The sequence below is a fragment of the Euleptes europaea genome, chromosome 12, assembly GCF_029931775.1.
Source record: "Euleptes europaea isolate rEulEur1 chromosome 12, rEulEur1.hap1, whole genome shotgun sequence".
NCBI classification, from domain to species: domain Eukaryota; kingdom Metazoa; phylum Chordata; class Lepidosauria; order Squamata; family Sphaerodactylidae; genus Euleptes; species Euleptes europaea.
In genome coordinates, this window is record NC_079323.1 from 69,630,456 (window position 1) to 69,644,789 (window position 14,334).

Genomic DNA, 14,334 nt, shown 5'->3' on the forward strand with positions numbered 1-14,334 from the left:
TCTCAGCAGCCTGTCAGACTAAGAATGTTTTGGTTTCGAGGCCTCTCAAGGCCAAGCCTGCTAACTGTTGAATTCCTGTTCCAGCGCTATCTCCCGTGGGAATGGCTCCTTGTTGAGAGGGGGGTTACCGTGACCCATTGTGACTCATGCTTTCCAATATATGCCTTGTACAGTGCTACCCGTTCCCAGTCGTGACAATTTACCTGTTAGCTCTGTAAGCCTGTAGGTTTTCCAATAAATCAACTCTCTTTTGGACTTCTTGTCTGTGGATGTTTGTGGGATAACCACGGGGACAAGTGCTCACAGATATCTAGGAAATTCAAAGAGAGGAGTACAAGCACAGATGCCAACGTGGCAGGAGTCGTTGGTGGGGGTATGTTTACCTTCAAGAAGAGGTGTTGTCCAAGTTCACGTAGACTAAGCAGAGTGAAAGTTAAAAGCCGAGGGCAGGGGTTCCCGTAGACTTGGCCAGCAAGGCGGGAGGGAGCGTGGTCAGGCTGCGCAAAACCAAACCAACAGAGTAACAGCGTAGGAGCCAGGAAAGACCTAAGGTGACATAATGGGATGGGGGCACCCCAGATATACTATTTTTCTGGGGAAGGGGAGAAGGGGTTTACCCCTCCTAGGTTCCCAGGTGGCAAAAGGTGACAAAAGGATTAATCTGTGGCTACAGGGGTGAGGTAGTGAGAATTTGGAAATCTATTCTAATTCCAATGGCTTTTGCAACCCGGGAGGAACCTGGAGATCTCTGCTGAAGTGATCAACGTTCTGGAACAATAGTTACGTTCTCTGCAAACGTCCTGGGACCGCAGTTGCATAACTGGAGGAACGACTCGTTGCTGATATCAGGATCGCTGCTGATTGCCCATTAAGCTGCTGATGTTGCAATGGGAAAGGGAGGTGTTGGCACTGACTACATGACTGTCTGCTTTTCACAAAATGGCTGCTGCTGGAACAGAGTGGCGCAGAAACATGGAGTCTCTCAGGTTCGCTGGAGGTTGCCCTTGCATCTGCTTCCTAGCGGCTGGCTGCACGGAGCTCGCAAGAGCGGCCATGTCCGTTTCAACGGTGCGCGCAGCGGCCGTCCCGTAGCGTTTGGGAGTGGGCACACGGCTGGAATAGTAGTCGTGTGCCTGCATAGCGGGTTGCCATGTCCAGTCCGGGAGTTTAGGCAGCCCATATGCTTACAGTACGCATCTGTTGCTTTGTGAACAACAGGTTTTGTCCCTATGGGATAAAGGGCATGTGCTCAAGGGCCAAAGAAATACTCTCCCATAAAAAGGGCTGCTACTGGAAGAAGCAGGCTTCATAGTTTGGGTCATAGGAGCCAAAGTATAGATCTTTCTTCCAAAATCATCAAGTTTTCTGCCCTCTTTTCAGTTGGGGTCAAGTGAAATGCCTGCCGTGTTTTGCCCAGAGCAGCCTAAACAATGACAGAGTTGTAGATGGAAACTCTTTTGATTTCACGGTCAGAGTTCATTGGTTCTTGTGGGTTATCCGGGCTGTGTAACCGTGGTCTTGGTATTTTCATTCCTGACGTTTCGCCAGCAGCTGTGGCAGGCATCTTTAGAGGAGTAACACTGAAGGACAGTGTCTCTCAGTGTCAAGTGTGTAGGAAGAGTAATATATAGTCAGAAAGGGGTTGGGTTGAGCTGAATCATTGTCCTGCAAAAAGTATCAAAGGTAATGTGCTAATCATTGTCCTGTAAGTATCAAGACAATGTGCTAATGAGGGTGTGATATGTTAATATGGAACCATTGTATCCGGAAGTGATCTGTTAATGTGTGAAATCCAAAGCTAATCTGCATGGCTATTGTTGATTGTAGTCTTTGTTAGTCTGGAGGTTTTCAACCCACTGGTTTTGTTCTCCGACCTTCTTGGGCAACAGAAAACAACTACGCACCCTCCTCTATATGACAGCTCTTCAAGTACTTGAAGATGGTTACCATACCATATCCCCTCTCAGTCTTCTCTTCTAGCTAAACATACCCAGCTCCTTCAACCTTTCCTCATAAGACTTGGTCTCCAGAGCCCTCACCATATTTGTTGCTTTCCTCTGGATACGCTCTAGCTTGTCTACATCTTTCTTAAATTGCAGTGCCCAAAACTGAACACAATACTCTAGGTGAGGTCTAACTAGAGCAGAGTAAAGCGATACCATCACTTAGTGTGATCTGGACACTATACTTGTCCTTGTTCTTATTCTTACTCGGTACATAGGAAAAGAACCCTTTTTTGTTGTGATTAGCATCTCTCACTAGCTTAAGCTCATATTGAGCTTTAGCTTTCCTAACACTCTCCCTACAAGCACTAGTTATTTGTTTATATTCCTCTTTGGTTATAAGGCCCTCCTTCCACTTCCTAAATGAGTCCTTTTTATTTCTCAAATCTTTAAAAAGCTGTTTATGGAACCACCCTGGCCTCTTTAGGCGCTTTCCATTTTTCCTTTTCATAGGAATGGCTTGTGATTGCGCCTTCGGTATTTCATTTTTAAGAAACTCCCACCCTTCTTGAACCTCCTTCTCCTTAAGTATTTCTGACCATGGGATTCTACCCAGCATAAGTTTAAGTTTGTTAAAATTAGCTCTCCTAAAGTCCAACCTATGTGTCTGACTATGTACAGTTTTTCCTTTCCCCAAGATTGTAAATTCCAAGATTACATGGTCACTACTACCCAGAGTGCCTACTACTTTAACCTCATCGACCAGTTCTTCTCTGTTGGTGAGAATCAAATCTAAGATAGCAGACCCCCTTGATTCCCTGTCCACCTTCTGGAATAGGAAGTTGTCAGCAAGATAAGTCAGGAATTTATTGGATCTTGAATTTCTAGCAGAGTTGGACTTCCAACAGATATCCGGGTAATTAAAATCTCCCATGATCACCATGTCCCATCTCTTTGAGAACTTTGTAATCTAGTCTAGGAGTGTCTCATCCAAGTCCTCTGCCAGGTTTGGTTGTCGATAGCAGACCCCCACCATAATATCATGATTATATCTTACTCCTTTTATTTTTACCCATAGACTCTCAACTGAACTTCCATGCTCAGATTCATGTACTTACACATCTTTGACATATAATGATGCTCCTCCCCCTTCCTTATCTGTCTATCCCTTTTAAACAAGTTGTACCCCTCAATCTTAATATTCCAGTCGTGAGTGATATCCCGCCAAGTTTCAGTAATGCCAATTACTGAATCCCCTTCCTGTATTAGGGCTTCGAGTTTTTCCTGCTTATTTCCCATACTTGGCACATTAGTGTACAGACATCGGAATCCATGGTTTATGTGCCCCGAGGTTTTTGTTTCTGAACTTACCCACGAGTTAATGTTTCTTCACATGCATGGCACTCCCTGCAAATCTTTATTGTTCTCATCTCCAGTTATTGTTAACATGCTAGGCTTTAAGTTCTTGTGTCGCTCCCCCATAGGATTTAGTTTAAAGCCCTCTTTATCAGGTTGGCAAGGCTCTCACTGAACACATTTTTGCCTACCCTCGTGAGGTGCAAACCATCTCCCGATAGAAGAGCTCCATCTCAAAAGTGCAAGCCATGGTCCAAAAATCCAAACCTTTCTTGATGACACCATCTACGCAGCCAGTCATTAATTTGTAGTAATGTTCTTTCCCTTACTAAGCCACGACTTTCAACAGGAAGAACTGATGAAAAAACTTGTGCCCCCAGGTCCTTCATCTTCTTGTCCAGAACCGCATAGTCTCTTTTAATACGTTCTGGGCTGTGTCGGATAATATCTTTTTTTCCCACATGAATGAGCAAGAAGGGGTAATAATCTGTGGGCTTTATGAGTTGTCCTATCCTTTCTGTCACATCATGAATGCTTGCACCTGGTAGACAGCAGACCTCTTGAGACGACAAGTTCAGTTGGCACACTTTAGACTCTATCCCTCTCAGTAGGGAACCCCCAATCACCAGAATATGCCTCTTTCTAAATTGGGGAGTGAAAATCGAGTAATGCTCAGGAGCCTGAGAAATTTCTTTCAAGCTTTGGGGGTAGCCCTTGTTCCAGTGGTCCAGAATCAGTATCTAAGGGGAGATCCTGGAACCGATTGCTGAGCAACAGAGGATCAGAATTACTCCTGATTTTCCAGCTCCTGTGGGTCATATTCTTCCATGTACCCTCCTCCTGTGTTGCTAGCACCTCCATTTGTTGAGATTCCTTACTCTCCTCCTCCTGTTGCCCCCTAAAGAGTGCTTCATATGTTCTGTCCATGACCAGGCTAATCCCTTCCTTTATAAAATGGAGTGTGGACAAGCGTGCCTCAAGTCCCTGTATCTTCTCCTCCAGCAGGGCTACCAACTTTCACTTGCTGCAAGTATAATTATTGTTACCCTCAGGTAAAAATGCAAACATGCCACAGACTTTGCATGTTACAGACTCAGCTTCCTCACTAGCCACACTGCTGTGATCCATTGTGTCGCGAGAATTTTTGGTATTGAACATTAGTTTATATTAAAATTATTAATTTATATTAAATATTATTAGTTTGTGTTAAGAAAAACCAATTAATCTGTAGCTTATTAACCTATAACTTAGAAGCAATATGAAGACCTGACTTTTAGCTGACATCAGCTCTAATTAGGCTCTTGACCCTAAAGGGCACTGGAAGAGCTAGTCACCCAAAGCACATTACGTGCTCCAAATCAAGGCCGTTCAAGCAGGCGGCAAATTGTCTGCTCACGTAGGGGGAGATTGTCCTGTCCATCCGTCAATATTCCAAAACAATCAGTTAGCAGACCTGACACTGGAAGAATTATTATGGAACAAGATATTTCTAAACAATTTTAGTCATGATTTGTGGAAACTTATTTCCTAAAGAATGTGACAGGGAGGGGTCATTTGAGACCCTCTCCTCACGGTCCAGCTTATAAAAGGGCAGTCCAAATGTCCAGTCTTTGTCCTTCCCAGGGAGAAATCATTCTGTCTCTCCTTTGGAATGACCCAGAGCAGCTCTGTCTGTCTGTCTGACTGTCTGTCTGTCTGTGTATCAGTCTCTATGTGGGATGTTGTTAAATCTGTCTAAATATTATTTTTCTCTTTGCCTTGCAAACTCTTTAAGTTCAATAAACCTATATGCTTTACTGTTATGTGTGTGTGGTCTGAGACTGTCCTAAGTACATTTTCCCTATTACGCACTCTGGCTTTGCTTGGTAAGTAGCAGGCAGAGGAGTCCAAAAAAAATAAAGAGCTCAAGGGAGAGAACTTGCAGAATTCTCGCATCACATTGCTGAAGTTGTTCAGTGACTTTCTGTCAGGCCTTTGCTGCTAGCAGGGGTAAAGGCTCTTGACATGAGCAGGCCAGCTTCTGGCTACTCACCAAGGCCTTGGTTCCCATGCCTGTAAACTCTGTATACAGTTTCGCTCTTCCTTTCTCCCACAGCTGCGCTGTTTAGTCTGCCTGTCCTGGGAATAGCTTATCTCGGGGTTGCTTAGCCGTGTTTACTATCGTAGCCTGTAACGCTTTTAAACATGTACTCTGCCAATGTTTCGCCATTACTAGCCTAATGTCAGGATCAGGCGTCTGTCCCTAGCATCCCATAAGCAAACTCATCCAGGCAGGTTGTCCTGAAGCAGTAATACTTTATTAGGAGCAAAAAGACAGATAAAGAGCTGACTGCTTACATGCAGTGAAGGCTAGTAATGGCGAAACATTGGCAGAGCACGCTGGGATGTTTTGCATAGCCATCAATGTGGCTGTCCTATCAAGATCTAGTTGACAACCCAAGCAAGAGGACAATGGCACTCCCCTGTCACTCCCTGCATTCCTTCCCTGGGATAGTCTTGGACCAGGCTAATCCCATCACCCAAATCCTCCTCATCCTCCCTCACCCCCTCTAGTTCCTGATAGCTGGTCAATATCACAATCACCTGATACCTGACAGCTATCAATAATCCCATCAATTTAGCACCCTGCTTTTCTCCCTGGAACTTCCCTCCACTTGAGGAGCAATTTTACCTTTGTGCCCCAAGACCATCTGCTTGGTGAGTCAGCCTGCCTCAGGGCAGATTTTTACTATAAGTATTGGCATCCTCGCGGTAGCCATTTGCCAAGTGTTTTACTGGATCCAAGCATTTTGCCCCATCCTGTTGGTGTGGTCTATCTTTTCCTTTGCTGACTCTTGGCTGCAGTCATTCTCCTTGGAACATCTTCCTGCACATTGGATGGTAGCTATGATTTCCAATTGCCCTGTTTGATTTGTTTTCTTGCTTTCTGTGTGTGTGTATCCCCTTCATTCCCCTTAATAAAGACCACCTGTTTTACTGTTTAAATTGCTTCCTGTTTAGTTTATTCCTCTGGATTCGCTCATCCCTTTGTTTACATTGGTCAAAGAACTCACTTTAAAATAAGCCTCTCATTAGTGCTCAAATTTATCTCCAATGAGCTAATTCCCCTATTAAATATTGGAGACCCCCAGCATTCCCCGTAACACCAGCATGGACATGGCAGGTCTTGCATGAGGTCTAAGGTAGGAAGCAGAGGTTTTGCATTGGAAGAAGGCAACAGAAGTGTTTAAGATGGCTTGTACTTCTTTTTCTTCTCCAAAGGTGAAGACTTGCAACTTGTGCAAAATGGGAAGCAGCAGGACCTGAGCTGGCTTGGAACCTGCCACTGAGATTGAGGGTACTGATGTCAACATGGTAGTCAGTATCAGTGTCGGTCCCAAGGTGTTTCAGATACCAGATAGCTTGATGGTATCAAGGTGGCTCTCGGCATTGACTTGTTTGGGAGCATTGGCTCCCAAAGAAGGAGGGGAAGGTGAGACTGCAAGCATCACCTGGCTTGCCTTGAAAATTTGATGTGATGCCAACTGGTATCAGTATTATGTGCCCTCCTAAGGCAAAGGATTGTGGCCATCCAAAGATTGTAGCTTCCCTGCATGGTCTCAGCACTTCTTGAAGGAAGTGGTCTTTGCTGTGGAAGAGGAAGAGAGGGGCGAGTGCGTTGGGTGGGGGGAACCCCAAAGCTGAAAATGTTCACAGAGGTGAGGAGCTCTTGAAGTGAAGAAAATGAAAACTTTGAGGATGTTCCCAGAGATGTCTACTGTGCAGCAAACAAAAGGAATTGAGAAGGAGAGGCACAGCTCCTCTCCTCCAGGTACACATAGTGTACCTCCACTCTGTGGAGGGGAGATTTTTGCACCTTTTTGAGGCTCTGTAAGTTTCTGAGACAAGCTTCCTTACATGTGCTGAACCCATCAGTGTGAGGCAGAGATACCATGAAGAAATAATTCTGCTGCTGAGTTCAAAAATAGGGGATGTGTGTCTTTAGATGACGCCTGCTGCTATCCTTGATTGTATCCTTTCATGGTGCCAGTAGGGAGTGGGTGTGCCATCTTTGAGGAGGCACATGTTTCTAAAAGTGAGAGAATGGGAGAATGCCTTTCCTAAGATAGCATTTGCTGCTTTTACATATCCATATCACCACATGGTACCAGCATTCCTCATTTAGACAATAAGCTAAAGTGGACTGAAACTAAGATACCCAGGTTGTCTGATTCCTGTTGTAGTAGATAAGATTTGCTTGGTTTTGAGCTCATGAGCAGAGCTCCCAGCTGAGACCGTCTCAGCAACAATCATACTTAGTGGCCAGGCCCCAGCTGCCTACGGAGGCAGTCAGACTGCTGTTCACACACAGAAGAGTCTTAAAAGCTTATGCCACCATCTAACCATTTGAGGACGGAAACCCTCATCACAGGCACTTAAGACCACAAAAAATAATTTTGTGTTGCTGCTGCTGGCTAACATGGCTTTTGCTTCTGGAATTTGTCACCCAAAAAATCAGCAACATTCTGATTTTTTACTATGTAGTTAAAAAATTAGATGACACATTGATCTGTGATCTGGATCTCTGTATGCGTGAGAGAGAGCTCGGTGTTTTAAAGTTAAAAGCATGATAGACTGAATCAGATTGGGATTGTGGAACTCAGGGAGGTTAATGCTTTCCCCTAGTCCATTTTCTTGATACTATTTACCATGTAGGGCAGGGGTGGGGAACCTTTTTTCCGCCAAGGGCCATTTGGATATTTATAACATCATTCGCGGGCCATACAAAATTATCAAAAATTAGCTGACCAAGCCCCAAGCCGGCAGCTGCCCCAGATGACCCCCCCCCCCCAGCGCAGGCAATCAGGCAGGCATCCAACCGGTGGCACACTCGCCCACCTGGTGGCACAGGATGGTCTGTTGCACCAGCCGGGTGTAGCTGTCCAGCCACACACCGGAGTTGCTCTTGCTCCTCATGGTCGAGGCCAGATTCTACAGCTGGTTCCTGCTACCTCCACCTGCAGGGGTGAAATGAGGACACACTGGCTCGACCCCCACACGCATTCTGATCCTGCCCCCTTTAACCCCTCCATTGTTGCCACTTCCGCCCCCAGCCCTCTTGTAGTAGAGGGAATACGTTTCTCCACGGCCCGGGTGGGAAAGGGTTAACACAGTTTCTTGGGCGGTCCTAGCAGCTCCATAGCTAACGACTCTTCTGCAAGGGGGAAAAAAGGTTCCATTTCTCAGCAAAACAAACTCACATCCATCTTGAAAAGAGGCTATTCCTGTCTGCCGGAGGGGGTGGATCGCCAGTCTTAGATCCTTCTGAGCTAGAGATCTGCCAGGACCCACGAAGGGCCAGACCAAATGATTTCATGGGCCTTAAATGGCCCCCAGGCCTGTTGTTCCCCACCCCTGATGTAGGGCAAAACATTCCCTCCATTATACCTTTGAAAAGCTATTCTATTCAAGCAGCTATAGGAGGGGGAGAAGCCAGTACTTGAGGAGTACCCTTGCACAAATGGCATCCTTATGCATTGTACTCACAGGAACATAAGATGGAGGCCCTTGTTATACTAGACAAGGTTTGTGCTGGGATTGGTGGCTCTTGTCACTAAAGTAATCTTACATGCTTAATCTTAAGTATACCTATAGGCAAGAAAAATACCATTGAATTCAATGGGATGTACCTCAGCATCTGCTTGTTCAACACAGGCCTGGACAACTCCCAGGAGGTTCAGTGAGCAGCTAGTTTGCCCACACACTCCTTTCATAACCTGCACCAAATGGTGCCCATAGCCCACAAGGAGCACAAGGGTTTGAAGAGAAGCACTTAGAAGTATTTGAATGGCGTTCCCTGTCCTTGCCCTGCAGCAGCCCCAACTCCTGCATCGTGTCTCAAAAGCTACTGAGCTGCCAAAAAAATGTAGTTTTTGATCAAGAATGGGCAAACAACCACAGCAAATGTTTTACTGCAAAAATTAGTAATTGTAGGTACTGCAGCAGGTTGGGAGAGTGCTGGAATATTGACTTAGTGAAGTGGCTGTTTCCACATAGCCATTTGTGGTATTAATCTGTCAAATGGAACAAAAACTCGAGGTACTTGGCAGCGCTCCCTCTTTATCCTAGGTCCTGCAAGAATGTATGTTGGTGGGCATGTGTAGGAAAAGAGCTGCATGATGAATATGAGTTCCAGTTGCTTGGAAGTGGCAAGAGGAAGCAAAACAAGATATTGTCGAAGGCTTTCACGGTCAGAGTTCATTGGTTCTTGTAGGTTATCCGGGCTGTGTAACCGTGGTCTTGGAATTTTCTTTCCTGACGTTTCGCCAGCAACTGTGGCAGGCATCTTCAGAGTAGTAACACTGAAGGACAGTGTCTCTCAGTGTCAAGGGTGTAGGAAGAGTAATATATAGTCAGAAAGGGGTTGGGTTTGAGCTGAGTATTGTCCTGCAAAAGTATTGTCCTGTAAGTATCAAGATAATGTGCTAATGAGGGTATGGTATGTTAATATGGAACCATTGTATCCTGAAGTGATCTGTTAATGTGTGTAATCCAAAACTAATCTGTATGGCTATTGTTGAATGTTGTCTTTGTCTGGAGGTTTTTCAGGGCAGGAAGCCAAGCCTTATTCATTCTTAAACTCTCCTCTTTTCTGTTAAAGTTGTGCTGATGTTTATGAATTTCAATGGCTTCTCTGTGCAATCTGACAAAATAGTTGGTAGAATTGTCCAGTCTTTCAGTGTCTTGGAATAAGACCCTGTGTCCTGTTTGTGTCAGTCCATGTTCAGCCACTGCTGATTTCTCAGGTTGGGCAAGTCTGCAATATCTTTCATGTTCTTTTATCCTTGTTTGTATGCTGCGTTTTGTGGTCCCGATGTAAACTTCTCCACAGCTGCAAGGTATACGATATACTCCTGCAGAGGTGAGGGGGTCTCTTTTGTCTTTTGCTGATCGTAGCATTTGTTGTATTTTCTTGGTGGGTTTAAACACTGTTTGTAGGTTATGTTTTTTCAAAAGTTTCTCCATCCTATCAGTGACTCCTTTAATAAATGGCAAGAAAACCTTTCCTATGGGAGACTGTTTTTCTTGAGTTTTCTGATTTTTGTTTGGTTCAATGGCCCTTCTGATTTCATTCTTGGAGTAGCCGTTTGCTAGCAGTGCGTGATTTAGATGGTTAGTTTCTTCCTTGAGAAACTGTGGTTCACAGATCCGTCTTGCACGGTCCATTAATGTTTTGATTATTCCTCTTTTCTGTCGGGGGTGGTGGTTGGAGTTTTTGTGTAAGTAGCGATCTGTGTGAGTTGGTTTCCGGTAGACCTTGTGACCTAACTGAAGGTTTGATTTACGGATGACAAGGGTATCAAGAAATGGGAGTTTACCCTCAATTTCCTTTTCCATGGTAAACTGAATGTTTGGATGGATATTATTAAGATGGTTTAGAAAGTCCATTAATTTTTCTTCACCATGGCTCCAAATGTCCTTCAGTGTTACTACTCTGAAGATGCCTGCCACAGTTGCTGGCGAAACGTCAGGAAAGAAAATTCCAAGACCACGGTTACACAGCCCGGATAACCTACAAGAACCAAAGCAAAACAAGAGTTGCACTGTTGTTCGAGTGGTCTTCTTTGCTTATTTTTAGCCTAGCAACAAGGATTGTCCGTTTCCCCCCCCCCCCCCCGTCAATGGTCCTTCCCACCCTTTCGGACACGTGATGGAGGGGCGGGGAGCATCCTTCCCTCAGTTGTTTCTGCCACCTTTCTTACCCCCCTTTGCTTAAGCTGGTACCTTAGCCTGGTGCTGAGGGTAGTAGGGCTTAGTTTGGCCCTGTTGGGCATAACCATAGGACTGGTAACGGTAGGGGCTAGGTTGGTAAGACTGCTGTCTATATGGGAATCTCTGCTTAGCCAGCACGACCTGTGCAGGTTGAGTGATGCCAATAACTTTGGCAGTAATTCTATCCTTACAAATGTTGTCAAGCCATTTATCCGTACCCTCGTTAAAGAGGGTTTTCCCATTGAAGGGCATGTCTTCAACAGACACCTTGGTATCCCCTGGGAGATTGGATGACCTCAACCAGGAGTGGCGGAGAACTACACCCGCTGCCACGGTTCGGCTGGCAGCATCTGCTACATGGTGGGCAAAGGAAATATGCTATTTTCCCTGTCTAGAGCCCTCAGTAAGGAAGGAAGAAGTGGCTACATGAGGAATGGTGCTTACATATCCTGGCAAAAGACAATTATGCTTTTAAGGAAGATTGCCAGGCTCCAGTGGGGTGTACGAACTAGTGAGCTTGTTAATCTGACATTCATTCAGGACCTCATTGCTCTCATTTCCAGAGTATCAGGCTATTACAGAAAAAGCCTGAAGTCTAGAAAAACCCTAAAGCCTGCCAACCTTTTGTTCTAGAGTACGCTTTCACCCCATTTATTTATGGGCCGTGATCTTGGCTTTAGGTTACTAAGCAGCTCAGCAGGAACTGGAGCAGGCCCCCCAGGGAAAGTTCTGGTGCCACCCCTCATGCCTACATGTGATGTTATCTTCCTCCTCCCCACAAAGGAGTGAATTAGGTACCAGCCTGGCAGCACAGGCTTGGAAATAACTAGAATGTTGTGCCTGCAGCAGCTCAGTTGCCCACCAAGCAGGGCACTCAGGCGGATCTACACAGCCCTCAGTGCACCCCTCCCCCAGCACCAAGCCATCCTTCCATTTTCAAGTCACAAGATAGTGACAGAATGAAAAGTTTGGAAATCTGAACAGCCAGTATGAAATGTCTAGGAGGTGGCAAATACACAAGGACTGATGCTTGCTAACTGCCATTGTTAGCAAAGTAGAACACACCACCCACTGTGGCCATTGCAATCAAAACTGGTTCTGCTAAAAGGCATTAAGACCGGAGCTGGAAGTTACCTTAATAAAGTAGCTATATTCAAACATGGAATACATAAAGCCTCTGCAATCTTGCTGGCTGTGGACAGAACATCTTTAAGATCTCCATCCTTTCTAATATTTTCCCAGGTCTCTTCAGTTTGGCAATATTAGTGTAGACAATAAAGGAGTAAGCTTAACTCTTTCACAAATGCTTTATTCTTTTATATAATTCCTGGGAAGTATATGGAAATATGAATTACTGCCCATCAACAGGTGCAAAATATCCACTCACGGTGTTACTCTGAGGTGATTTGCTCACTCTCATAAAATCTGACCACATATAAAGGGGAAAGAATCACATGGTGACTTGTGAACTATTCACAGCTGAGAAGCAGAGGTATCAGTCTTTATTGCTGTGAGAAAACAGCAAAACCTTGACTTGGCCACATCACAGTTGCAGTAGGGGGTTATGTGTACAGCCATCACTGCTGCCTGCTATGAACGAGCAGGGATCCACCGACTTGTAACTGAGCATAACATACTGGTTAGATTATATTGCTGTGAGATTTGATGTTTGTTCCGTTTTGTAGTTGATGACAAATATATGCTGTATCTCAACAATGACCACATTAAGTACATAGACACTGTGCATTTAAACTTTTTATTTTATTAAAATTGAGTAATGCACAGCACATGCAGTGCTAGCATCTAAACTAATACAATAAGCAATTACTAAACCTACAGTGACTTGAAGTTCAAATCTTTACACTCAGCAAGTTTAAACCCATTCTTTGCATATGATGGAATCCTTATCTGAACTGAAGAATATTGCTGACTGTAAAACTTGCTAAAATGCTATTGCTGAATGTACAAGTCACTGATTATGCCAATACAACAAAGATAACCACATGTTTGAGGATTGCAATGTGCCAGACATTCACTGAAAAAAACCACACAACTAAACAAAAACTCACGCAACAAACATATGAGAATCTGGACACTTCACATCAGTGTTTTGAAGTGTTTCATTAATATCTTAAGACAAGTGTATCAAAACCTTGGCATGTTTAATTTTAAAGTTGCCAATTTTTGTTTTGCTATCAGAAAGTTATGGCTACACTGCCAATGCCGGGTCTGCTTAATTTGACTTAAGAGTTTAATATGACTTAAACATTAAAAGCTCACACTACCCCGAAATATATAATTTCACGCATACGGTGACATTCAACATTCAAGTGCCAGTGTTTTTGTACTGTCTTTTGGTCAAGTTTCTTTAAACTTTCAAAGAATCACTTTTAGGCTTACAAAAATAAATATTTGTCAAAAATGTTCAATAAATATTACACAAAACTAGCAGCAAAAAGTATCTAGAAATCTGTCGTGTGCAAATAGTTTCTTCCCAACCATTATTCCCATGGTCCCAGTTTTAGAATCAAGTTCCTTCCTTTAGACAAGCTGCGTTCAGTCTCCTAAGAGACAAAATAAGATTGGAAGTTAAGGACGCGCACAACAAGACATATAAAATTCTCTGAATGTGCAATAAAAGAAGTATTTTGTAAAAAGTTATGGGCAAAATGTACAAGGGCCTAAATCTAGACTAATTGAAATAGCACCATAACAAATGACCTCAAATACTGTCAAGTGCACCTACTTAAAAGTTTAGAACAAGGCACAATACACTTGAAAAGATCTATTGCACTTTAGAAGATCTTGCTGTTGTCCTGTGCGCCACTTAAGACCAAGAGCTGGCAATGACTCTGGGCCACAGAGGTTAGCTCAGAGAATCTACACGGCAGGAGGCATTTTACTGTTGGAAATACTTATCTTTGGCCAGATTCAGCATAACAGACTAATACAATGGAAACCTATGCAACTAAAACTGACTAAAACTGCACTTGATAGCAGAATCGAAACCTTGTGCAGTTATGTACATTCCAATCTCTGTGATCTCAGAATTTGTTACTCTTCTGGAGCCATTTTACAAGTCTACAGTAAGCCAGTTACACTTCAACGCAGCTTGAACAGAGTAATGTGAATCTGCATTAAAATAAAGCCTGCTGCATAATTCTTCCTGTTCATTCCCCCTTGACCAAAAAACATCAACACTAGCATGCGTTAAGACCGAAAAAATCAGTCAGGCCCTTAAAAAGTGGACCCATCACTGTTGTGGTCAGCCATTCTACCATTT

At 44.1% G+C, this 14,334-nt stretch overlaps 1 protein-coding gene across 1 annotated transcript in view; it reads left to right on the plus strand.

The window, feature by feature from the left end:
• Nucleotides 1-14,334, plus strand: part of RPL8 (ribosomal protein L8) — a 200,639-nt gene that overhangs the window by 97,786 nt on the left and 88,519 nt on the right. The gene's annotated exons all lie outside the window — the stretch shown is intronic.